General features: G+C 42.0%; 1 protein-coding gene across 1 annotated transcript in view; it reads right to left on the minus strand.

Annotated features, from left to right (window-relative positions):
• Positions 1–27007, minus strand: part of PAK5 (p21 (RAC1) activated kinase 5) — a 279244-nt gene extending 252237 nt beyond the window's left edge. Inside the window, exon 1 of the mRNA XM_026502893.3 lies at positions 26799–27007. The gene's annotated coding sequence lies outside the window, so the exon portion shown is untranslated. The remainder of the gene's footprint in view (positions 1–26798) is intronic.
• Between the last annotated feature and the right edge of the window lie 701 nt (positions 27008–27708).

The raw sequence follows: 27708 nt of genomic DNA on the forward strand, positions 1-27708 counted from the left end.
TACAAAATATGGAGCTTCCTCAAAATATTAAGAGTAGAATTACCATATAATCCAGTAATTCCACCGCTGGGTACTTTCTCAAAGAATACAAAAACATGAACTTGAAAAGATATGCACCCCTATGGTTTTTGAAGCATTATTTACAATAGCCAAATTACGCAAGCAGCCCAAGTGTCCAACGACAGATGAATGGATAAAGATGTAGTATGTATGTATTACTACGGAATTACAACAGAGTATTACACAGCCATAAAACAGAATGCAGTCTTGCCATTTCCAACAACACGGATGAATCTAGAGGATAGAATGCTAAGTGAAGTAAATCAAAGAAAAATACCAAATGATTTCACTCACTTGTGGAATTTAAGAAACAAAACAAAGAAAAAAAAGAAAAGAAAAGAAAGAAAACCAAGAAAGAGACAAACCAAAAAACAGACTCTTAACTATAGAGAGCATACCAGGGGTAGGGAGGTGGGTGGGGAATGGGTGAAACAGGTGAAAGGGATTAAGAGTACGCATATCATGATGAGCACTGAGTAATGTCTAGAATTGGTGAATCACTATATTGCACATCTGAAACTAATATAAAACTGTATGTTAACTATGCTGGAATTAAAGTATTTTTTTAAAATAAATAAAGGCTTTAAAAAAAAAATCCTGATGTCCTAGCCATACCACAGATCAATTAAACCAAAATCACTTGGACTTGGGCCCAGACATCAGTAATGTTAAAGCTCCCCAAGTGACTCCAGCACGTAGCCCAAATTGACAGCTATTTCTTTAGAAAGACATAAATATCAGCAAAGCAAACCAAGGCTATTTTAAAGGTAGTATTTAACCAGACTTAATTTGGCAGACATTTGCTTTTCTGATATCTCCAGACACTACCATTTAAAATTCCAACTCTGTGATCCCAAACTTGAAATCTTCCTTTGACCATTAACCGTTAAGATTACCATCGCCAAATATACTCTGCCACTATTACCCAAATGAAGAATAAGTTTCTTAATATGGACCAATAAAAATTAGCAAAGTCAGGTTTCACCATTTCTTGAGATAGACGAATGAAAACTTTGCAAAGTTTCACTATATACACACCGCATACACCCACAGTTGGAGATATTTAGGAAATAGGTCTTCAAATAACTCTAGCGATAAGGAAAACACTATCCAAGTCAGCTCACAAAAGACATCTGGTAGCCACATCAGCAATGGAAGAAGTGTAACAGTTTATATAGATAGCATGATTTGCTTCACATTTTCATACATTCTGTGCTGCCTAAGCACTACTTGAATATTTTTAATGACTGTGGAATATTTAAATTGAGTAAAATGAGCACCAGATTGTTTACAAAGTGCTGGCCAACGATCTCCTCCTTACAAATTAATCTGCCCCCAAAACGGATCAAATGTGTTTTCTTGAAATGTACTATCCTGCCCAGTTTTCCTTTTGATGAGACTTAACAAAGACCACCCAGCAACCCCTAAACGTTACTAAAACACACACCCTCTTTCTCTCTGTCCCCAAATAAATATGTTCGGATAACTGAGGGGGGAAAGGAGGGAGAAAAATCTTTTTATTTTACTAATAAAGAACAATCTAGTACATTAAATCTAAACCTGAAACACTAAAAAGCAAGCCAACCCATGCAATGCTGGCCCAGTGAAAATGACTTGTAATCTGCAGGTATCAGGTCTAACAACATGGACTGAAAGAGAAGGTGGCAGTGCCACTAAGACCAGGGGCTGACGGGTGGCGGTATGGCAGCCACAGTCATCCCAACTGGTCTCTACAAGCAGAGACTGAGATGAACTTGTAGCTACATGTCTATGCCTTGAATTAAGCAGTAATTAACCCGAGTACATGTAATTGTTTTACAATATTATCTTCAAAAAAATAAAAGTATGTGTTCACACAGCCCGTGAAACAATGCCAAGTTGCATAACAGAAATGTCACTGGGCTCGCTCTAGTCATTCTTCATCCCTTCCACACATCTGCCCTCCATGGACTAAGGAGCCAGAATAGCACGCTCCAACACTAGCTTCACCAATTTCCCTCTTAGTGACTTTGGACAAGGTGTCTTCATCTCCATCAGCCTCAGATTCCTTACTTTCATAATAGTGCTATGATGTATCCCTATCTCACTTCTTTTTTTAATATTTTATTTATTTTTCAGAGAGAACGAGTATGTACACACAAACAGGGGAGACGGCAGGCAGAGGGAGAAGCTGGCTCCCCACTGAGCAAGGAGCCCCATGTGGGACTTGATCCCAGGACCCTGGGATGACCTGAGCTGAAGGCAGACACTTAACCCACTGAGCCACCCAGGCGTTCCCTCATTTCTTTTTTTAATGAACAACAAGTGCTTAGACCAGGGCCTGATACAGAGTCCTCTCTCAGAACATGTCAGCTATTATTATCACGCCAGAAATTCCTTCAAGTAAACATACTACATTATAGACCTAGTATACATGCCCATATGCATAATGTATAGGATTCAGATTGGGAACACCCGGGTTGGCCAAAAATGATTTGGAATCTGAGATGCCTGCTAAGGGACCACCTTTCCTTAAGTCCACGTTTTTTGTTTTTTGGTTTTTTTTTTAAAGATTTTATTTATTTATGTGACAGAGGGAGACAGCCAGTGAGAGAGGGAACACAAGCAGGGGGAGTGGGAGAGGAAGAAGCAGGCTCATAGCGGACGAGCCTGATGTGGGGCTCGATCCCATAACGCCGGGATCACGCCCTGAGCCGAAGGCAGACGCTTAACCGCTGTGCCACCCAGGCGCCCCTAAGTCCACGTTTTAAGGAACGATTTTTGAGCACCCACATGGGCCAACCACGGCTCTGGTTTCTGGTAAGAGTAGAAAACAAAAGACACTTGTAAGAATGGAATGGCAAGCCACAGTCTGGGACAAAATATTTGTAAAATAGCTATCTAACAAAAGCCTTCTGTGTAGCATATATTTTTATAAGCTTTATAATTTTTAACAAGAAAAACCCAATATTTAAAAATGAACAAGAAATGTGAACAGATACTTCACTATATAAGAGATACACATGGATGCTCAACATTAGTCATTAGGGGAATCTGAATTAAACTATGAGATACTGCCACTCCTGCTAGATTAGCTTAAAAAAAAAAAAAAAACAAAAACCCAGATCAGTGCTGGGAAGGCTAAGGAGCAACCGGAACTCTTACACAGGCTGACGGACTCTTACAGAATTAAGCAGACACCTACTGTACGACTCAGCCACTTCAGTCCTAGACACCTACCCAAGGGAAGTGAAAGCACATGCATGAAAGCTTATCCCTCAATGTTCATAGCAGCATTATTTATAAGAGACAGAAAGTGGAATCAACTCAAGTGTCCATCAATGATGAACGAACAAATTGTAGTAAACCCGTACAATAAAATGCTACTCGTGAATAAAAATCTACTGATACACGCAACATGAATCTCAAAATAACTATGCTGAGAGAAAGAAAAAAGATTTACGATCCCATTTATATGAAATTCTAGAAAATGCAAACTAATGTATAGTGACATCAAGTCAGTGGTTGTCAGGGGCAGGAGATGCAGGGAGAAGAGATTTTAAGGAACAAGCAAACTTTGGGGGTGACAGATTTGTTCAGTACCTTGATTGTGGTAATGGTTCCATGGGTACACACGTATATCAAAACTCAGATTGTAAAAGTTAAGTATGTAGATTATCGTATGATAATTACCTCAATAAAACTCAAAAATAAACACAAACGAGACAAAATATAAGCTCTTTACTTTCCTAAGATTACTTTTTAATAGGGGTAGAACTAGACAGAAAAGTTTAAATAAGCACATACACCACATAGTTCTTATAGAATTAATTCCCATGATACCAAAAGAATATATTCAATATTCACAGCAGCACTCCTTGTAATACTCCCCCCTGAAAACCAGCCAAATGCCCATCGACGGTAAGCTAGAGTGAACAGATTGTGGTAGAGTCATACAATGAAATACTACATAGCAATGAGAACGAGTGAACTACTACTCAGAGATGAAATATTGAGTGAAGGAAGCCGAGCAAAAATAAGGACTTCTGATCCCAATTTTACTCTCTGCTGATAAAAGTCAGGGTGGCAGTTACCCTTCGGGTGTAGTGACTAGAAGGGAACACGGGAAGGGGCTTCAGGATGCTGGTAATACTCTGTCTTGAGCTGAGTGCTGTTACACAGGCAAGTTCATTTTGCAAAAACTCAAGTTATTTCTGTACTTAAGATTTGTGTGCTTTTTGTTTATGTGTTAAGTTTAATAACAAATATTTTAAATAAAATTAAGATGAAGCCACATGATGTGATAGCGATTGATTGCCTGTTTTAGGCTAAACGTCAAACACCTCTCCGAGCAGACGGCAGTTACGCTGAGACACGAATGACAAGAATGAGCCAGGTAGGTCAAGCTCTTGGGCAAGCACATTCAAGGCACAGAGACTGGCAAGTGAACATGAACAGTAGAGCCAGACAGGGAGATGGGTGGGAGAAGTGGATAGGGGCCATATTATAAAAGGGCACCAGAGCCCAAGTAAGGAGTTTAGATTTTACTTAGATCCAATGTGAAACTGCTGAAAAGTTCTACACAGGAAAGGTTATGAAATTATTTGTATTTTTGTGAGTTGTCTTGCCTTTTCAAGCCATAGCTTCATCATCAGTGAAATGGGTATAAGAAAATAAACGATACAATGCATAGAAAGGGCTTAGCCCAGTGCTTAGACTTCAAAAATTGCTAATGGTTAATACTAACATATTTCACTGAATTTAAGATAGCAGGAATTACATGGGGCGCCTGGGTGGCTCAGTCGTTAAGCGTCTGTCTTCAGCTCAGGGCATGATCCCAGGGTCCTGGGATCAAGCCCTGCATCAGGCTTCCTGCTCCACTGGGAGCCTGCTTCTTCCTCTCCCACTCCCCCTGCTTGTGTTCTCACTGGCTGTCTCCCTGTCAAATAAATAAATAAAATCTTTTAAAAAAAAAAGTTAGCAGGAATTACAGGATGTAGCACTGTTTTAGAAGTCATTAAAAAAAAAAGTTGCCAGTTAAAATATCACACTATTACTTTATCAGTTAGGATTTTTAGTTTACCTTGCAAAAGTTTGTGATCCTATGTCACTCTTTAGGCATACAAAGTAAAAATGTAAGTTAAGTTCTTACTAAAACATCTTCCATTCAAAACCTCACTGCTCTGAATCCCTTTAGACTCCAAATTGCTCCAACTCCTTGTTTTGAGCACCTGTGCAAAGCCATAGTAATGGCATGAGGATGGCCACCTCAAAGTCATGCAATACTTTCATTACCCATACTGTTAGCCATATAAATCTGGTTTAGTATCTGCACTGAAAACAGAAATAGGATTACCCGCCACCATTCCTTGGGAATGCAAGGAGTGAAAATTGAAATCCATTTGTGGAGTGCTTGGAGTTTCTTGGGAAGCAAGGCACTGTAATGGTCCAGGTGATGCTACTGGGCCATCCCCCCACCCCTGGAGCCACTTGAGTCCATACTCGTCGCTCCACCCCCAATGCCAGACCCCTCCCAAGTCCTACACAGAATGGTAATTACTTTCATATGCCAAATCATTGTTCAGGTATAATTTTATCACGGTCCTATTTTAATTCTTTGTGTTCTGAATAATCAGTTCTTACTGGGGCCTCCAGTGATTCACAAGAAGTCCTTATTATGATTCAAGGTCTACTGTAGCAATTCCTTTTGTTTCTACTGTGTGGAAATTTTTCCCTTCTTCTGCCTACTAAAATGGTAATTAAATTTAATCCCACCAACCTACTCAGGGGAAAATACAATCCAATCCACTTCTATTTCACATGCCGGATGCCAGCTCCTGCCTGACTCTCCAACCACTCAAACCGAGTTCCCTCTCTGGTTTTCCCCTCCCTGAGGCCAGACACCCAGCTTCTCATAGCGCAACGCGAAGACGGCTCTCATAAAGTGGAAAACACACACACCACTTGGGGAACTCAAAAGTCACATTCCAGTGGAACTGCGTGCGGGTTTGGAGTCACTGGAGTGGGAAGATCAGTCTGCTGTAAGAACAGTTCTCGCTTTGCGCTATGACGGCAGGCTCTGCGTGACCATGAGTGCGTGCAGAAGCGGCAGTGTAACCTTGGGTAAGTAACTTCTCTAAAGCCTCAGTTTTGCCATCTGAAATATGGGGATTACTATAGTACCAACCTCCGGGGGTTACTATGAGCATCACATCGGCCACGGGGAAGAGTGAAATAAAGGTGGCGGCCATTCCCGTTACTATTACTAGTTTTATGATTCTACTGTAACTACCGCTACACAGACATGCCCTAGAGGAGGAACAACAGGACAGCTGACCGCTCGTCTTGCACCTGCTACTCACCACTTGTAACTGAACAAATTCTCTCAACTTCTCTGGTGTTTCTTTGATTGAAGCACAATCGCTCTTTAATATGAATTTAAGAATATACACATAGGGGCATTCAACATAGTAACAGTTTGTGGTAGACGTGGAATCTCAAAACCACTACAGCTTCAAACTCTAAGTCGAATTTTAAATCAGTACAATCAAAAAAACTTATATCCCAATGAAAGACTTCCAAGTCTCCACACAGAAGAGCCTCAGGTATCAGCAAATGAGAAATGTGCATCTATCGAGTGCCTGTCCTGTGCCAAAGCATGGTTTATTCATTCAGTCAACACATATGTACTGATCCCCTCATATATTCCCTGGAGATAAAGGGCTAAAAGAAATAGACAAGGTCCTTGATCTTGTGCGGAAGAGATTTCAATGGTTAAGGAGGAAAGTAATAATAAAGTAAAAAATAATAGGAGTAAGATATTATTTATGAGAGAAGGAGAGAGAGAGTGAGAGAGCACAAGCAGGGGGAGCAGGAGAGGGAGAAGCAGGCTCCCGGCTGAGCAGGGAGCCTGAGGTGGGGCTTGATTCCAGGACCCTGGGATCATGACCTGAGCCAAAGGCAGACGCTTAACCTACTGAGCCACCCAGGTGCACCAAAATAATAGTAATAAATAATAAATGATCACTGAAGGAGATCATTTCACATGGTGGGGGGAAAAAAGTGTAGAAAGTAAACCAGAGTCCCATTTGGGGTTGGCGATACTGCTAGCCCACGGCAACCCTAATGATCTACCTAATAGTCATATTGTTTTTAATGCTTAGGAAATCAATGCTCAGAGTAACTAATAAACTGGGTCAATTTGCATAGCTCGCAATGGTCCAGACAGGGCCTGGAACCCACATGTGCCAAACTCAGGATCCACTGTCTTACCCACTATGCAAAGTGCCTTTGTAATAATGAGGTTTCGCTTAGTTAATGGTCACGGCTAGTACAGAGTTACACAGCTGGTTGGCCCCTACGACTTACATCAAATTCCCCAACTGTCAATTCTGAATTAATGAGGTTGAACCAGGTGAGGGCCAGACACAACTAGACTCCAGTAGCAGGACCTTCCTCCCCACAGGGTCACAGAGCAGCAGGGGTCATCAGCTTACCTTTGTCACATAAAAATTCAGCTGCCATTTCCAAAACAAATATTCACCTGCTTCTGTTGTGAAAAATTAAAGGCTGCTGAATCTTTTTGAAAAGAAAAAGAAATGAAGAAATGCAAATTCAGAATGAATAATCCCTTCAAACACTTTTCTACTCAATGTTCTTTCCACTCTTTGGTCTGGAGGAAAATTGTCCCAGGGGAAGAATTTTTTTTTTCTCCCCCTGGGAGGGGGACCTCAATCTTCTCTTTTCTGGAGGAGAAAGCAGAGGGACATACAGATTGTTCAAGAAGGCAACCCAAAAGGAGGTCAAAGGAAAGGATAGAGAAAGGATCTGGAACTGCCAATCCATCAACCTGGGAACAGCAGCTCCCAGAACAGAGTTTTACAGAAGACTGACTGTCTGCAAGAAGCAACCACACAAACCACGTCAGCGAAAGCAAATACACGTAAAGATGCACAGACCTGATGTTCCAAAGGCCACTGAGGTTTCCTCTCTGAATGACAGAGGAGTTTATTATAAAGCAAGTGTCTGATAATGTTCCATGGAAAAGACTGAAAACATTACGCTTTCAGTGGGGCTGAGGGCAAACATCAGATGGGATTCTAAGTGTGCCGTGTTCTCCAGAATGCGCAGACATCCAAAACCGACACAGTGGTAGGTGTCCGTGGTTAAAATAGAACATAGGCTGACAGGAGGGCTGTAGAAATCATACAAACAAGGGTACTGGGCATCATTTCAACTAAATAATAACAGAGTAGTTACCAAAGGGGCTTTCCAATTTGGCCTGTCCAAAAGTTCAACAGACCTAACAAAATACGAAGCTATACAGGGCATTGCGATACCCAATCGCTTAAATCATGGAGAGAAAATATACTCCGCATGATAAAACCAAAGAGAAAATATCAGGAGAGGTTGAGGGCTTGCGTGCATACATTGCATGATAGTTTTGGTAGGACATAATGTCCCCACTAACCCACATACGTTCATTTCCCTGAGAAACAGTTAGGCTGCAATTATCACTGATTTTCTTCCCATTAAGTTAGGTTCTGAATATGCAAATGACTTTTCATTTTAATTTCATACTAAATCGGTATATGCACACAAATCTATTTCTTACCAAGGTTCCAAAATAGAAGCAGCAGTACAATGGCAAAATTGGGACACAAAGATAAAAAGCGAAGATCACCAGAGGATGAGGAAAAAGAATCTATGTATAGTATCTTTGGAAGCTAATTCATTTCCAGGAAAAATAGAAATTTTTAAATACAATTAGTCCAATAAATTAGAGCTGCCAAAACCATGTGACCAGAGAAATTTCACTGGGCCAAAAAAACTTTGTAGGGAATAGAATTACAATGGTCAATCTTACTTTTATCCATTCTAAGGAAAATTTTGTTTTCATGACAGCATCCATTGCTCCTGCTTCGAATAACCACATCCTGATATTCCTTATGAATCCTCTCTAACCCCCCCTTACTCATGGTCAAGGTGTTTGGGAGAAAGGAACTCCACTCTGACTTCTGACTCTGGGGACAGGTTTGGGCTCAAGTGGGGTCAAAGGGTAATACATCCCCCCCCCCCCCAGTAATGAGACTAGGAAGAGGCACTTTCATGTGACCCACAGAATTAACACTGAAATCCAATCCTGAGATTTTGCTGGAATTCTTGGGCTGGCAAGCATTTCCTGGATTTTAACATTAGTAGGATCTAAACCTAGAGCTGGAGGGGGCCATCTGGCCAGAAAAAAAATGGGAGAACCTGCTTGAGAATGAAGCCCCCCCCAGAAACACAGCTGGGAGACGGCAAGAAATGGCTCCATGATGATACTTCCAAGCTGCTGCTCCAGATGTACCCCTGGACATTTCAACTATTTAGGTCAGTAGAGTCCTACTTTGCTTGGTACACTTTGAGCTCAATCTCTTTGAGTTGAGTCTTTTTCAAGCAAAAAAATCTGGTTGAAGACACTCAGTCTATGTTTCTCATAGCATCAGGATGCAAATACAACGTCAGCCTATAGGGAGTCCATTCAGTATTTCCTCATAATACCACCTTTCACGAAAATGAATCAACAGTTAGAAATCAGTAGAAGTAATGCTTATTTTCTTTAAATGCATTTGACAAACTTCAAATTTCCCCTATGTGCACAAAGCCTCTCCGCTTTGATTTTAGATTCTAATTAAATGGGCCAAACTCATTTTTTTTTGGTAGATACAAAGAAAACGTGTACTTAGAGTTTTCACTCGCAGCCATGGTTTCATTAATAGAAATTGATGGAAAGACATGGAAATGCTAGGGTCTCTGAGCAGCTAAGTCTCTGGATTTCTGCAAAGACCAGTGCATACTTTCTCCATTCTCCTTAAAATTGTCATTACCACTGCCAAGACCGCCACAGCCTTCCTCCTCACACTGAGCAGGTAGCTTTGCCTCCAACCTTGAGGATAAAAACAGAAGGCTCCAAGTAAGAACGTTCAGCTTCCACCACCAAGCTCCCCTGAAATTATCCCATCCTGTCCTTTACTCCTCTTCTAGGAGAAGAGTCCTCCTACCTACTCCTCCAGGTGTCCTCCAGGTTCACCTCCCCACCATATCAACAACCAGTTCTTGAAAATACCCAACAGGGTGGCTGTTGGATTAAAGAACGTTGATAGGCAAAATATTTCGCACAGAGTCTAACACCTCATCAAGGCTCCCAAGTCACAGCACTATCCTCATTCGTGTATTTTATAAAGATGTATTGAGCAACTCAACACAGAGGGTGCCACTGAGAGGCTTGATTGTAAATACCGAATATCTAGCTTCTTCCCTCAAGCCTTTTCCAGTCCACCATGAGGAAGAGGGAAGAGGAACAGAAAACACATGATTACAAGGCCTGATGATCCACTCCACCCAGTTTGGACCAAACCAAGGACATTACAAGTGTTGTCACTACAGGACGCCATTCAGGCTGTGGACTACACCAACAGGTGTAGCAATGGTACCAACAGGAGGTGCCATTCATACGGACCAGAGGTGAATGGTGCCCCTGAATTTTTACAACACAGACATCCTGAATATAAAGGAACTGAATGGTGAGCCCTAAAGTTCTGAATAGGGAAAGGCAAAACTATAACCCTCTGGGGTACAACAATTAGAGCAACCAAAGATGGTCAAGAAGGGCTCAATGTTGACTGTCCAAAGCCACTGAGGACCAGTCTTCCCCTGGCTCTGATACCTCTCTTCAGATTTCTCCTCCTTACCCCTTTAGGCACACCAGAAATTATGAAAGGACTATACATGTTTCTGTCGTTCCTAGTGGAAAGCTCCAGCATTGAAGGTGCTGTCCGGTGTGAAAAAGAGACCTAGAGGGCTCCTTGCTATACCAATGATGATGAGTTTCTTAAAACCATACCTCAAATCCAAGGCTTAACAGACAAAGTGCAATGATTTGGGACCGGCTAAGCCTGAATATCCTACTGGTGATCACGGATATGACCTCATCAACTTCGGATCCCCCCCCTTGCACCACACTGTTTGAGGCAGATGGCCAATTTCAAAACACCTTCCCTGCAATCCCAAACCACTTCAACTGATAATTTTCATCAAGGGAACCATCTGGGTTATTTTCTGAAACCCCACTACAGGCTGCTAACTGCCTGCCCAGTATCCATTCCTCACTTCTTGCTGATCAAGTACATTTCAACACCCAGTTAAAATGTACTAACATTTACTGTATACCCATATATAAATATGACTAAGCCTTGTCTCTCTGCCTTCAGCATACGTGTTACACCCCCTTCTTTCTCTATGCAAAACTATTTTTGGTTTGGGGTTTCTAGCAAGGCCCAGGCTCAAGACCATTTTTATTATTCATGTCAAGAGATATAACCTTTATTATATTTTCTCCAAAGTTTCTTTGCTTTCATGTTATCTACTGCTAAAAAAATGATCATGGCATAAAATACATTATTTGGGACACAGAGTTCCATTAATGCCTTCGAGGAGATGGTTTACCAACTGGCCCACCAGTGCCCAACAAGAATGCAATTGCATTACATGGGTAAATGATTTACTCCTGGGGAAAACTTTATCCTCTGTTTTGTCACAAGGTCAATTGTAGCCTTACTTCTGTCCCATTTTTCAATATCAGAAACATTTAACAACTGCATGTTTATTTACCTAAGACCCCAAGTCAGCACCAGCGGTCCTATTACTGCATTCATTTGGAATGACTATGACTATGAGAGCAACTTACCTCTGGTTTAATGTCTTTTTACCCATTGTACATGTGGTGTCGTCGTCTATGCTAATAGATCGCCCAATCCATACACTCACAGTTGGCTAGCAAAAGATCGCCTTTTAAAAAACAAAAAACAAAAAACAAAAATACATTGACCTCTGAAGTTCCGCAGGCACATGCTAAGGAAAAACCAGGTATGGATATATCAAGCCCTGTTAACGCCACCCATATGCCCACTGACTTCCAGCTGCCTGTATCTGTGTTTCTAGGAGCTTTTCCAAAATATGTAAGGTTGGAAATACAGATGAATTATCATCCCCTGGGTACAGTCTTCCACCAGTTACAGATGGGAGTTGGTGTATAAATATCTCAGCTCTTCCTTTTTGGATAGAATAATTCTGAAGCGTGAGTTATACACCATTTCCTGTTCCGCCAGTAGTAGATTCCAATTCTGGTAGATTTTCCTTCCTTATGTTACTTCCCTTCTCTCCTAATGGTGTTCCTTGAACATTCCAGATAAACTACTTGTTCCTGAATCCTTGACTCAAGCTCTGTTTCCGGGGTAGGGGGGAACCCAACCCAAAACAGAGGTGGTCAGAGGAATTAGGTTTTAGAACTTAATACTTTTTGCCTTCATCTTTAATGCTTGCAGGAGAACAGTTTCAATAGAGCAAGGAAGATCTGCTCCTGGATGGGGACTCTGCCAGTTACTAGTCATGAAATGAGAATAATGACAGCACCTCATTTATAAGCCCATTGGAAGGATTAAATAACATAGGGCACATTATGCATAGAACAGTATCTGGCAAGTAGTAAGTGCTCAAATAATCTGTTATGGTAAATACCACTGTTCTAACTCTGAAGTATAGCTTTTCTTTCTATAACCAAATAAACAGCTTCTTGAGCACCTACTATGTGCCATAACTTCATTCTGGGAATTCTTAAAACTCCAGGAGACAGGGGCGCCTGGGTGGCACAGCGGTTAAGCGCCTGCCTTCGGCTCAGGGCGTGATCCCAGCGTTATGGGATCGAGCCCCACATTAGGCTCCTCCGCTATGAGCCTGTTTCTTCCTCTCCCACTCCCCCTGCTTATGTTCCCTCTCTCGCTGGCTGTCTCTATCTCTGTCAAATAAATAAATAAATAAAATCTTTAAAAAAAAAAAAAAAAAAAAAACTCCAGGAGACAGAGCTCTGTTTCAAATTCTGTCAACATGTAACTGCATAGAAAGCTATTTTCACTAAGAAAAATCTGGAGAATTAGCAGGGCTGCAGTAATAGTGTCCTCAGCAGCTCAAGAATGAGGTTGAGGTTTGACCCAAAACTAAAATTCTATTTCCAAATGAAAAATTTTGGAATTTTTCAAGAGGCCAATCCTATGCAAATTGGAATACACTGCAAAATGGCCCCAACCTCCACTTGTGTCCACAGCCTTTGCAATGTGACTGTGCAGCAACTTTTCTTTAAGTAGAGTCCACTTCCCTACCCCTTAAACCTGGGCTGGCCTTGAAACCTGCTTTGACCAAGAGAATGTGTCTACAGTGACCATGTACCTTCTCCCAGTCTGGGCCTTAAGATGCCTGTGTGCGTCCCTTTTCTCTTGGATCCCTGCTCAGGTGCATAGGAACAGGCTGAGGGTAGCCAGCTGAGGATCGGGGTCATGTGACCCATTCAGCCCCATCATCCCAAAGTGCAGCCAGTCAACCACCATATATATGATTGGATAGACCCTAGAGTAGCTGGCTCGGCTGGCTGATCCACCTCTTCTACCCAAACTTTTAATTGGGGAACTTTCTAGGATTCAGCCCTTGGATTCCTTCTGTATCTAAACTCGCTTGCTTTGGTGAGGTCATCATCTCTACCTCCAGCCCAGACTTTTCTTCTTAACCCCAGACTCACCTACTCCACCAGTAGTAGACGCCCATTGTTTAAACTAACCTCCTAATGTACCCGCAGAAACCTCCTTCTCCCACGGTCCTCCCTTCCTTAGGTGAAGGCAACTTCATTCTTCTAGGTCCTCAGGTCAAAAACCTTGGAGTCATCCTTGACTCCTCTCTTTCTCTCATAACCCATACCCAATCCTGAGGAAACACTACCTTCAAAATATGTAAGAATTGGGTCACGACTCACCACTATCATGGCTCTAAGTCTAGTCAAACCACCACCTCTTCTCTCCCTGCCTCCCTCTCTCCCTGCCTGCCTGCTTCCCTCCCTCCCTGCCTCTCTTCCATGATTTATCACAGTGTTTCCCTGATCAGTCTCCCCACTTTCATACTTTCCCCTTCTCAACAGGGAAGCCAAAGAGACTCCTGGCAAAATAGGTCAGATCCTGTCAACGGCTCCAATCTCTCCAGTGGCTCCCCATCTTGCTCGGAGAAAAGGCTAAGGTGCCTTGCTGGCTCTGACCCCTCCTTCACTTTGTTCCAGCCACACTGGCCTCCCTGCACTTCCTCCCACGAACGCCAGGCATTGTACCCTGGGGCCTGCGCACTGGGCTCTCTCTGCGGGGACATTCTCCCACATGCATCACAAGATAGATCTACACGGGTAGTTCCCTCCTCTCCCTCAACATCACCTTCCCAACAAGGCCTATCCTGACCCCCCTATTTAAAACCGCACCCTTTCGTGCCACCACCCCACCCATTTCCTAACCCCTTTATCCCACTCTATTTTTTCAAAGCACCAATCACCTTCCAACATTAGTGTTTCTTAATTTATTTACAGTCTCTCCCTGCAGAAGAGGGACTTTCATCTATGTTATTGAAGCACCACCCCAGTGAACACAGCAGTATTGAATGCATGTCTGTTGAATAAACAAATGACTGGTTAGGAATGGTCACTGTAATATCTATTTTTATCCTATTTTTAAATTTTTATCCTTTAATCCTTTTTATCTAGCCTGTAAAAAAAAAAAAAAAAAAAAAGCAGAAGCAAGCAGGCACCACCCTCAAAGATCCAGTTATCTTTGTTCATTTTAATCCTACCAGTTAAGTGATTAACTTGGAACCAAAGGTTTTTGTTTTATAGTGACATCGACAGTCCTTGCACACCCTGGTTTACCTAGGAATGAAAACCCCTTTCAACAGGCCGGCCGCGCTCTGTGTTTAAAATCAAGTTGATTTCTGAAACGAACTGAGAAGCCACTTTCTAAAGTCTTCTCTCTCCTATCTCAAGCAAATAGTAACTCTAGGGACAACTCTGGAATTTTCTATCTCATTTGTTTTTCATTACTTTTTAGTAAGGTACAGTGATATCATTATTCTCAGTCGCTCTGGGTGATTCCAATATTGATTTTGAGATTCTTCCAGCTATTCTATGGAGTGCATATCATTTATAAGGTTCTACTTCACTTCTGTGGGCATATTTGCATTCTGAATGTTTTATATTTTCCAGATGATAGTATCATATGAAATACGATAGCATCCTTCTGAGTTTTCGTAATCCCTACCTCCAGCAAGCTCGGGACCATAGGATTTCCTTTTCTATTTTGGTCCAGTTCACACAGAACACATGAGGAAGTTTTTAATAATTTAGCCATATTGCAAAAAATATTGAAGTTGAGTTGCTGAAGCCCAGCTATGCAAATATTCCCACCAAATATTAAGGCTTAACTCCATATTTTCCCCCCTAGAATGGGATTGTAAAAATGTATCTTTCTGAAATCTCATTTGCCTTATATTTAAATTATTAAACAAATAGGCTTATATTTTCAGGAAATGAGATTAAGAAGGAACATTGTATAATAGTGACTCAAAACCATAAAGCAATCCTCTCCTATAATCCAAAGATGACAAATTCAAAAGGCTTCAAGCGACAAGAGAGCAACATAAACAATTAAAATGGCCTGATGGGATCCCCCAGGGAGTGATGGAAACTGTGACAAAGCGAAGACTCCATTACCTGTCTGTGATGGAGGAGCTGGTACTCCACCCCAGTGGATGGTGCCACAAGAAAACACAGTACTGCCAGATTTTGTATTTGTGTATATATGGGTGTTGTTGTTTGGTTTGGTTTTTTTTGGGGGGGGTTGTTTGTTTTTAGGAGAAGAAACCTGAATTTTTAGGGGAAATTTCACACTATGTGTGCCAAACAGAACATATCTAGGCCACAAGACTGTGCTCTACTATGAGAAACAAACTGAGGGCCTCAGAGGGGAGGGGGGTGGGGGAATGGGATAGACCAGTGATGGGTAGTAAGGAGGGCACGTATTGCATGGTGCACTGGGTGTTATACGCAACTAATGAATCATCGAACTTTATATCGGAAACCGGGGATGTACTGTATGGTGACTAACATGATAAAAAATCATTAAAAAAAGAAAAAAAAAGACTGTGCTCTAAAACGGCACTGTCAAATGTTTAGTACCTAATTCACAGTGTTCTCCCACACTTTCCAGCTTTAAAAGGACAGCTCAACTCTATTTCACATATAGGAAAGGTCTCCAGTCGTTGTTCCCTGATTCCTAGTTGTTAGTGGGCTCTGGGTGTTGAGTGTTTCTTTCAGCCAGTGTAGACCGCTGGCATAGCAATGCAGGTACCCTCCGCAGGAATCCAAGCTGAAGTCAACATAGTAATTGCTGTCACCGTGAATCCATATACCTTCTTTAAAATCCCTTCCAGTTATCACCCTAGAATCTTCTCTGGGCATCCTGCCACAAATATCTGTGACCAGAAGCCTGATGAGACCCCGGTCCCACACTGGGGAACCCCTTACTCGAACCACGTACTTTGATTCATTTCCCTCCCAAGCCTTCCTGGTTTTTCTCATTTTCTAGTGCATCTGTTACTATGGAAACATGTGGTACCAAAGACCAGAGCAGAAGTGACTAAAACCCCAGCTTTCCATATAAAATACCAACCACTATTCAAGCATCATTGACCACGCATATTCATACCAGGTATGAGACATCAGAGAAGTGTAAGTTGCATCTAGTAATCAAATAATTATTCTTAATGTTTTTTAAGAAGCTCAGTTTATTTGCTCTATTCCTGGAAATCTGGCTCTTCGCTTATCATTTGCTTCCTTACTTTCTTTTCAATGTATTTAGAGCGTCTACTTTATACCCGTATCTAATATTAGAACTTGTCTCTAACCAGAAACAAGAGTATTAATCTTTCCTTCCACATGTTTTTCATTTATAGAAAGTAGGAGGAAAAAAAGAAGTTCCATGCTAATACTAAGGAAATGGATTAGACCGTTGATAGGTCCCATTCCAGAATTTTAAACCATGCATTACCCTTTTGCACCTAGACTCATTTTTTAGCCTAGGTAACGTGCATTTACCTACAAACATTGTTTCCTCCCACAAATAATTATTAAAGACCTGACATTCGTACGCATAAAGCTCGGTGCTGGGGATACAGACACCAAGAGACAAGTTACCTGCTTCAGAAGAGTTCTCAGTCTAGGACAAGAAGGGAACCAAGTAAGAAAACATCTACAAAACAGTGTGAGGACTACTTTGAGAGGGGCAACCCAAAACCAGGTGGGAGAAGATTTTGAGGCGGGGGATGGGGAAAGGGTGGGGGAGCAGTAGCTGGGTAGGAAGTTTTCAATGGGATGGTGATAATCAGATGATCTGATGTTCCTTTTGAGGTAGGAATGAAGACAGAACAGATAAAGAGACTGACACAAGGTCTAATGGAGAGATGCTATGGGAAGGGGCAGTGGGGACAGGGAAGGGCATATGCGAGAAAATTGATTAGATTTAGGGACTCCTTGGATATGAGTGGGTAAAACAAACTACTATTTAACTCAAGTCATGAATGGCTGTTACTCAAATACTATTGGAAATTTCCTTTTTTTATTTGTTTCCACGTCTCTGAAACCTAAACAAGAAAGAAAACTCTACACTCAGTTTAAGACTTTTTTTCCTTTAACAACAACCCCCCCCCCATCACTGTTTATATTTTTAGAGATTAAATCAGACCCACGTAGCAACTGTCTCTACTTTGGGGGAAGAATCTTTTAAACAAATGAAGTTTTCTAGTCTTTGTTGCTAGGAAGTTCTTTCCCTGGGTCAGTAAATTGCAGTGCAACTAAATTAGGTAGGTGGGCAACCCAGTTGAAGGTTAAGAACAACTTAGTTTGAAAATCAGTGTGCTATACAAACATCTATTTGCGTGACTCAAATGACCATCCTTAGAAGCAAAGGGGTCAAGTTCCATCCAGAAAACAGCTAAAGAGTTTCTTAAATAGTATGTCAACCTTGAATTTGAAAAGTGAAGCTAACAATTGTTGACTCTATCATAGAATTTATATTTAGGAATGAAGGTGTGAGTGACTGAGCTCATGCCCAGCCTCCTTTCCTCCTTCTATAACTTGTTACAAGAGTGATGGAACCGATGCTTGGATAAAGTTCTCTTGATTCGGTTGGACAGTGGGGAAATGGAGGCTTAGGGTTATGAACCAGTGCTTTATAGGAAAAATAAAGGTACTCTTCACTGCTAATTTACCTTCATCACCAATGACATAAGTAGCAATTCCCTTGAAAACTGGCAAAGGGAATGCCCTGACAGCTGTTTTAAAATGTAAATCAAATGTGTTTCTTATACAAGCAACCAGATATTGATTTTTGCTTTTGATCATTCACTTAATCATAATACTGAACACAGCAAGGCCATCAATGCATTTACTTTCCCTTTTCATGGGGAAATTTGCATGAACAGAAATGCTGAATCAGAGGATTGGAGAGTCAGAGTGGGTTGATTAATCCAGTGATTTATACATTATTGAAGGTTCAAGGACTCCAAACAAAACTTTTCTTATCTACTGACATCGGATTTCGATGAGCCAGAGTTTGACTTCTCTTCATTACCCCATCTAACCGCATGGTAGTTTGCCTTGAATGACCTATTTTATAGAGCTCTCATGAAGATTAATTAAGATATACAGGTAAAATGCTCGGATGAGGATTTAATGCATCTTGTTCAATATGTTAGCTATAATCGCAGGAGTGCCATCCACTTTTCTTCTGATCTGTATTGTTGCACAAGTAACTAATTGCGGGTGTGTGTGTGTGTGTGTGTGAGTGTGAGAACAACTGAGTATCACCTTTCTAAAAGACTTAACGAGCAAGTCCAAGCCTAACATTTGAGGGGGCAAAAGCACAAATGGTGTCTTAATTATTATACATTTAAATATGATAAATCAAGCTAAAAACTGTTAAATATGTTTTATCTACCTAGCGTGACAAATATGCCTTCATAACAACCCAGAAGCTAGGTTTAAATTCAGATTTCTTGAATTCCAGAACCCAGCCAAGTAAGGAGAACCAGCCTCCTGCCCTGCCCCCTTGCTCTTTCTACCCTAACCTCCAGCACCTGTGTGTGGACTAGAATATCCACCTGTCCGAGCTCCAGCTACACTTCCCACCAACAGTTTTTCCTCAACCACACTTGGGCCCAGGAACCTTTTGAGCAGGAAAGTCCAAGACCTGGGTATGCACAGCAGAGCACAAAGGGGGCATAAGGGGCACATGGGCTCTTTGATTACAGGGGGGCGTGGCTGTGCAGGTGCACAGGGGTTGGGGGACAGAGCAGCTGAGCTCTTTGCAGGGCAGTGTCCAGGGTGGGGGCCCTTCCTGGTAATTTAAGATTTTCTCAGTCCTGTTTTTAGTGCAACTGAAGAACAATTTCCTCTTTTTCCCTTCCATTTGCAAGTCTTTCCTCAGGGAAAAGTTCATAAGTAATTATAAAAGCAACATGAACCTCAGCATTAAATTACCTGGATAGCCACAGACATTTCCTATTTATGACAAGAACTGTGGGAAGAATACCTATGGACGTTTGGTATCATATACCACGCTATTTGAACCGAGACCACGGTATCCGTGGTGGACCAAGCTCAAACATTACCACAGGACTTGCTAAATAGAAGTCAGAACAAAAACAGGCTTCGACTTGTGCTGGCCCCCCCCACCCATTTCCAAACTATACCTCTTCTTCTGTTTTGGATAATCCTTCCCATTGGTTCTTATTTCACCTGAGAATGGGACCTCCCCTCAAAAATCCTGCCCCTACGCAAAGATCAAGTCTGAAAAGCCCGCCCTTCAGGACATGTCCCTGCTGACTCCAGGAGAAAACAGCATCTATGGGTGAGGGGCCACCACGCACACAGTATCATGAACCTGTGGTAGTCGTGATTCTACATCTCAGATGTTCTCTGCGGAGGAGAGGGGCTGCTATTCAACCCCGCTGACCTACAAGTCCTGGGGTAATGGGCATTTTAATTCTTTTTGTGTTGGTTTGGTTTTGGTTGTTTATCACCCATCTTTCTTGTTTTTTCATTAGTGAAAGGGCAGCGGCCCTGCTAATTTAGGTACCCTCCCTTCCCCGATGCCCAGGGGGCCGAGTGGGGGAAGGGGGAACCCCGAGCCCAGGTTTAACCACCAGCAGCCTGTTCTTGGCTGGAGCCTGCTTCTGTGAGCACCTGATATCTAGAGCCTGGAGCTGACTAGGTTCTGGTTTGCTTCCAAGCCTGTTTTTTTGGTTTTTGTTTTTCCTTTTTTTGCTGTGCATGCACACCACCCCCCTGCCCCAATCCTGGCAATTCTCTTAGCTATCTGATAACCTTCTAGTAAATTCTTTTTGCTCAAGTTAGACAGTTTCTTTCATTTGCATGCACACTAAGAGTCATTGCTGATACACTTGGCAGAGCTCCTGACACAGAGATAATCAATGAATGTGTGTTACATAAATGAATAATTATAACCTGAATGTGTACCACTACGATATTTGTAAAATAATGGGTTTTTTTCTGATTCATAAGACAATGCTATTGACTAAATTTTTTTTTTAATTCAGAAAGGTATAAAAAAGATAAAAACAAAGCCATATTTCTACCATCAAGACATGGCCTAACTTTGTTTTTGTTGCACATTTTATGTACCTATAGGATATTTCCATTTCACAAAACACATTATCATTGTGCACTGGTTTATTTCCACTTAAAACTGAAGCTGTTCCACATCATTACATCTTTGCAATGATCACTTTTAATATCTCCATAATTGTCTATTATTTTGGGACCTTAAAATACCTTTAACGAGCCCCCCAATTTTTAGTTTTAAAGGGTAATTTTTTTTATTGTTTTTGCCTGCATCTAATTCCTCAGCAGAGACTCAAATTAAAATTAAAAGCCAGAGAAATGATTGTGTCAAATAATTTGAACTTTGAAAATATTTGTCAAAAGCTTTTAAAACTGTCCTCCAGGAAGGTTGTATCATGTAATTCTCCCACCAGCAGTAATGAAAATGTCCTTCTCATTGCATCCCTCCTGGCACCCAGTATTTATATATTTAAATATAATATTATATATAAAATTTATATAAATATATATATAAATATTGCTTGCTCAATACATGAAACATAGCATCTCATTTTTGTTTTAATTTGCATTTCTGTGGTTAACAGTAGGAATATTTATTAAATACGTGAATTAGCCTTTTTATTTCATTCTTTCAAATCATTTCTTCAGATAATTGGACAATTCTATTGGGGAGTTATTTTCTACTTACGGATATGCAAGAGTTCTTCAGTGCAATTATTCTATTAACTGTTCCGTCATGCTTGCTGTCAGTATTTTTCTCCATGATTATTTTCTGCTTTAAACTGTATATTTTTGCATACGAAAGTTTAAAATCTATTCAAAGCTATCTTTTGCTCTGCCATTCTTGGCATTAATTGTTAAATATTTTCTTCTAGCTTTGCTTCTCAGCTAGCAGATCAACTTTCCAGTATAGCTGGAATTTAGTCTAGTGAATCGTGTGAACAGAGGTTCTTAGTTGAAGGTTTTCTGCCTCCTTGGTGTAGTGCCTTAGTTTCGTCTAAGACTTCTCACTGTTTCAGAATGCTGTATCCATCACACTTCTGTTTCACAAAACTACCTGAGTCTGTTTCCAGGCTACTCTATTCCAGTGAGTTAGCTATCAATTCTTCCACCAGACCTACCCGTTTACGATGTTGTTCAATGACCAGATTTTTATTTCTGTAAGAGCAACCCGCTGCCACATATATACTTTAGTAAAATCTTCTTGACTGTAGTCCTGTAGTAATTCTTGTGGATTGATGTTAGAATCATCTCGTCAAGTTTCCCCAAATCCCAAAGCAATAAAACTGTATGATTGATTGTGGAAAAGTAACTCTTTCATAATATCTTTTTACCCTAAGAATAGTATGTTTTCATTTGTTCATTTCTTATTTTATGTGTTTGAGTAAAATTTTACAGCTTTCTAAACAAGTCTTTAGATGTTTCTTATTATTCCTAAGTATTTCACATACATTTCCTATTTTTCTTCAATTTATATTTCTGCAGATTTATGAACAAAATCCTTTTCTATTGTATTCTGTCGTTGGTGAATACTGGCATTTTGGGGTAGCCACTGATTTTTAAACATGAATTTTATAACTAACCATCTTACTGAAATAGCTCTTAATTAGTTTCTTCAGGTTTTAGTTGACTCCGTTGTAGATCTATCACTTTTAAACAAAATCAAGACACAGTGTCTGATTTTTTGTTACTTAGGTGAAAAGTTATACTTAAAATTATGCATTATTTTTTTAAAAAAGCACTTTTCATGAAATAAGATTACATGAAATTGAGGCCATCCTAGAAATCCAAAATGTAAGTTTGTATTCCTGCATTGAATCACATTCTTTTCTCCAGGGTACTCAGTCTTGCTTTTCAAAACTACCCAGAAGTGATCTGAAAGAGACATTCAGTCACTTCTTACTTGGGTTAAATAGGACAAATAAAAACAATACAGCAGCTGATTAAGAATTTTGACAACTGTAGAAGACAAAGAAACACACCAGGAACTTAATTCTTGTATAAAAAGCAATTGTCTCTTATTTTAACCCCAGAGACAATAGGCAAGATGATTTTAAAGTAGAACAGGGCCCACCTGGATATATTCAAAAAGCAATTGCATGCTCTTCTGTATATGAACAGATTCCTTTTTCCACAGATAAGCCTAGGTTTCCTATTTTCAAAGATCAGGATAATAGTATCTACTAATTATTAATTCATAAAGTATTTATCGTGCATCTGATTTGGGTTCTGTGTCACTGGGAAAGCCTGGAGGACTATCTCTAGTAAAGAGTAGGGATAGGGACTGAGGAGAAGCTGGCATAGAACAGAAGCTCAATAAATGTTATCACTACACATTATTATTTATTATTAATCTCCAGAAGACTAAAAGTCTAGCTCTCCATTGTCCCCCTAAGGCCGATCATGGCAAATATAAATGTTCAATAGGTATTTGTGAAATGTTTGTGGACTGACGGATGTGTTTTTACAAAAACGTCGGTTGCTAGGAAATATTTTGACTCAATTCTTAACTGCTTGCTTAAAACCAATTCTTAGAAGATGCATTTGTTAAAGCCAAGAATACTCCTCTTTTGAAATCAGAATGAGTTTCTCAATTGCTCTTTTTATACTAGCAAAAAAAAAAAAAAAAGTTTCTAAAAAATCAGATCTTTAAGTTGGCACAGGAAAATGCTATAAGAGTATTCATTCCTTCACTCATTCACCAATATTGAGCATCTTCTACATGCAAGACACAAAACAAATGGCCATTAAGAGTTTACAGACATTAAATAAATAGCCAAACAAATAAATAGGAAATTGCAAATTTAGGTAAATGCCATGGAAGAAAATTAGAAGGGTGAAAAGGAGAATGGGGCTGCCGGGGAAGAGAGACCAAGGAGGCCCAAAGGATAAGTACAGTTTGTACTGGCTAAGTAGAGGGGAAGTGCTTGGGATATTCAACAGACAGGAGGTCAATGTTAGCGGCAGCAAGACGGGACGCCCAAGATAAGGCTAAGCACCCAAGGCTCAGACAGTCTCTGGAACCCATCCCAAGTATGTGAATGCCTTTTATGCAAGGAACTGACATGATCCTATCTGTTCTAGAAGAATGATTGGAGGAGCCAAGCAAGGAGACATAGGCCTTGCTAGAAAGTTATGCTAGTGATCCAGGAGAGAGATGATGACTTGAGGTTTGATGGTGTGGTGGTAGGAAGAGAAAGAAGAATCTATCAAGAGATATATGTAGAAGACAACATTTATGTAACTTTATGATGATTTGGGATATAGAGGCCACAGGGAATGAAGGTGTCAAAGACGACATTCAAAGTCTCTGGCTAAAGCAACACCATGGACAGTGGTGCTATTTACCAAGAGAAGAAAGATTAGAAAGGTGTTAAGATCTGGGTGTTTTTGGTGCTCTTGTCATTTTTCTTGTTCAGTTTGATTTTCTGTTGTTCATTTGCATTGTGTCGGTGGGGTAGCAAACAGAGAGGAGGCAACACTGACAAACCCCATTGGGATAAGGTGTGTCAGGTAGGTCACCTAGAGGAGACTGAGATCCTAGATCAGCTGGATTTCTCAATAAGTGATATTTGCCTAGTACCTCTAAATGCTGCTCTTCCTTACCATGGTTGGGAAACGTCAAATATGTTAGCTGGACTAAATAACCTTGAAAGTCTTTTCCAAACCCATAATACTCTACCTTCTATTAATATGCTGAAATAATCATCTCATTAAACACAGATCACAGGCATGCTGACATACTGGGCTGTATAGTGTCCTCCCAAAATTCATGCCTAACCCAAAATTCATGCCTATAAATGTGACCTTATTTGGAAACAGGATCTTTGCAGATATAATCTAGACGAGGTCATACTGAATTACAATGGACCCTAAATTCAGTCTGAATGTTGTCCTTATAAGAAGGGGGAACTTTGCCATGTGAATATGGAGGCAGGAATTGGAGCTATGTTGCCACAAACCAAGGAATGCCTGGGGCCACCACAGGCTGGAAAGGGGCAAGAAAGGATCCTCCCCAAGAGGCTTCAACGGGATCATGGGCTGTCTACACCGTGATTATGGAGTTCCAGCCTCCAGAACAGTGAAAGAATAAATTTTGCTTTGAGCTACCTGGTTTTTGACGATTTCTTATGCCATCCCTAGGAAACTAACAGCTGGAGAATTCGATCACTTGTTTGGGGCTGACTGGCATTAACATGGGGCACACAGTATAGGTTAAATAAATATCCGTTTCCCTTCCTCTTCTAATGGTCACCACCATTTTCCTGGTGGTTTATATTATGAGTAATCTACACACCTACCCATTTAGGTAAGTCTCTCTATTCTCAGGATTGTTTTACAGGGGAGGAAGCTGAGGCTCCGCAAAGTTAAATAGCTTGCCCAAGATCACAAAGCTAAGAACGGAGGAGTCAGAGCCCAAACTCAGCTGTCTCATCACCAAGATGATACCACGCCCCGGAACACCTGCCTCTCACACCTGCAGCATTGAAGCAAACTCTGACAAAGGAGAGAAGCTGCCAAACTGTGTTTTCAATGCCTGCAATTAAAACTCACATTTATTAACAAAATACCCAGTTGCAGGCACCTAGTATAATCAATCTTTACCCCTTCCCAGAGGAACACAAAAATCTTATTCTAAGACCAATACTATCAATAAACTTGCCATCAACCCTATTGCTTCCAGTAGCAGTGTTTCATGCTTTGCACACATGTATTCCAAGTCAAGGTATTACCATCAGATTGGACATTTATAGCTTTAATTTACTTAAATGCATTTTCCTCAAGCACTCCCCATTTCATTTTGATGATACTGACTCATTCTTGCCACCTAAGGAGACCATAAGAATAAATACTGTAAGTACGGAGGAAAGTGTCTCTAAACTTCATAGTCACAGATGTCCATCCTTTAAATCATAGAGCAAAAAATAAAAGCGTATTCTAAATTTACCTTCCTTCCCTAACTCAGTGAGTTGTGCTGCTGAATATAACATATAGAAATATAAGGTGGCAGAGCTGTTATTCTGGAGTGCCAGTTTCATAGAATTCTAGTGTAGGAGGGGCTTTCCAAGAGTGTCTTGTCCATCTGGACTCAGGTAAAAGAGATTGTGTCTACATACCACCAAACCCCAGAAGAGAAAAGGGGCATGCTGAGAAATTTTGTGAGTTACCTAAGACCCGATGGCTATTTCTTGGTAGAACCCTTTGCAAAGACAGGTTTCCTAATTTCCCCAAAAGTGTATTTAGCCTCCCAAGCTGTCACCAGCTATTAAGGATGGCACTTTCCCCTGGCTTACTGCCAACTTCTATTTATTAATTTGACCTCAAAAAAAAAAAAAAAAAAAAAGACCACCACAGGCAGCCCCAATGCTTCAAATTCCCTTAACTGATATCTAATGTTGAATTAACTCGTGTCCCATGTTCAGACCTCCAGCTACACACACATGGGTTCGAGAAGGGCAAACACACTTCTCCTCCAACCGGGCACAGATGATCTCTAGACTTCTCAAGTTTACCCTCCAGGAGGCCGACATCACAAGCGATTTTGACAAGAGTTTGGAACCGAGATCCTCTTCCACGCTCTGCCCACACCCGTGCCCACGAGCAGAAGTTCTCTCTTTCCATTACAACCCACCACGCGCGCGCACACACATACACACACACACACACACACACCGAGGCAAGTAACAAAGGAACACACAGCCCCATTAAAGGCTCAGCTATTACATCTTCCAGTCCACACCTGCCAAGAGACAAAAACCATACGGAAATCCTGCCCTGGCAATATGTGCAACACTCCTGGGGAGAAACAGGCACCCTGGCACCCCCCTGGGCGTGCGCGGCTGTATACACAAAGAACCGGTGCGGGGCTTGCTAGCGGTCCGGGGGACCAGCGCACTCCCAGAACTGGTATTCGGGGGTCTCCCCCGCGCCCTCTCGCCCGGCAGAAAGGAACTATCCTTTATTTGACCCGTAGAGAGCCCAGGCTGGATGGCAGCGCATGGGGGGTGGGGGCGCTCCCCGGATCCCTGCCCTGCAGCCCGCCTGTCCCCAGCCTCTGGCATCCCCGAGGCGATGCACAATCGCGCGCTGTCAGATGTCCGCTTCGCATCCTCTGCCGGCGAAGCGAGATGCCCGGGGTCCCAGCCATGCGCATCCCCGCAAGCGCCCCTCCCCGCGCCGCTACCCACCGAGGCAGCCCAGCCAAGGCGCGCCTGCCTACCTGGGGCTGGCTGTCAGCGCAGCGGCGGCGCCTCCTCTGCTTCTCCTCGGCGGCGGCTACATGGCTCGGAGCGCCATGTTCCCGGTCTCTGCGGGCGCACGCCGGGCAACTACTACGGGCTGGGTAGGGGCAAGGGGGGCGGGGGCCAGAGGGAGGGGGTGGGAGGCAGAGCCGCGGCTTTCTACTCTCCACCCAAGCCTTCCCCAGCTACTGAGCATGCCCAGCTGCCCGGCTTCGCCCCCAGGAGGACTTTCCACGAGCGCACGCAGCTGTTCCGGGTTTTCGCGGCAGCCGGCGGGAGGCAGGCAGGAGCAGCTGCGGGGGGGAGGGAGGGGAGGGTCGGGGGGAGTGTCTCCGCTCTGCGGAGCTCCGAGCCGGAGAAAGCGGCCCCTTGCCAATCCAGTCAACCAGTTGCCCTAGCCCCGCGCCGGGGCAGCTCCTGCACGCCCCCTCCGCACACACTCGGGGTTCGCAGAAATTTTGCGCAGGACCAATGCGGGGCTGAGCTTTGCTAAAGAGGAGAGCAAAGAGGGGGAGGAGGCGGGGCTGAGAGGCAGATCCTTCCGCTAACCGCCTTGCTACCACCTGGACCCGTGCTTCTCAAACTTCAATGTGGCTTAGGATTAAAATGCAAATTCAGAGTCGCTGCATCTGTCCAGGTGCCTCAGATTCTACAAGCTAAACAAGCCCCCAGGTGATGTTGCCAATGGTCCTCTGACCACACTGAGTAGCAAGAATCTAGAAAACATCCCTCTATGACCTCTGTGTGGCCATCCTTCAGTAAGCCAGCCCAGAAATGGCCTGTGGCATCCACAGAGGCCCCTTCTGCCTACAGATAGTGTGGTGGCTAATAAGGGAAGGTACCCCCAACACACACACGGACACACACAACCGGGGGCTGTGCAGCCCT

The sequence above is a fragment of the Ursus arctos genome, unplaced genomic scaffold (assembly GCF_023065955.2).
Source record: "Ursus arctos isolate Adak ecotype North America unplaced genomic scaffold, UrsArc2.0 scaffold_16, whole genome shotgun sequence".
Taxonomy (NCBI): domain Eukaryota; kingdom Metazoa; phylum Chordata; class Mammalia; order Carnivora; family Ursidae; genus Ursus; species Ursus arctos.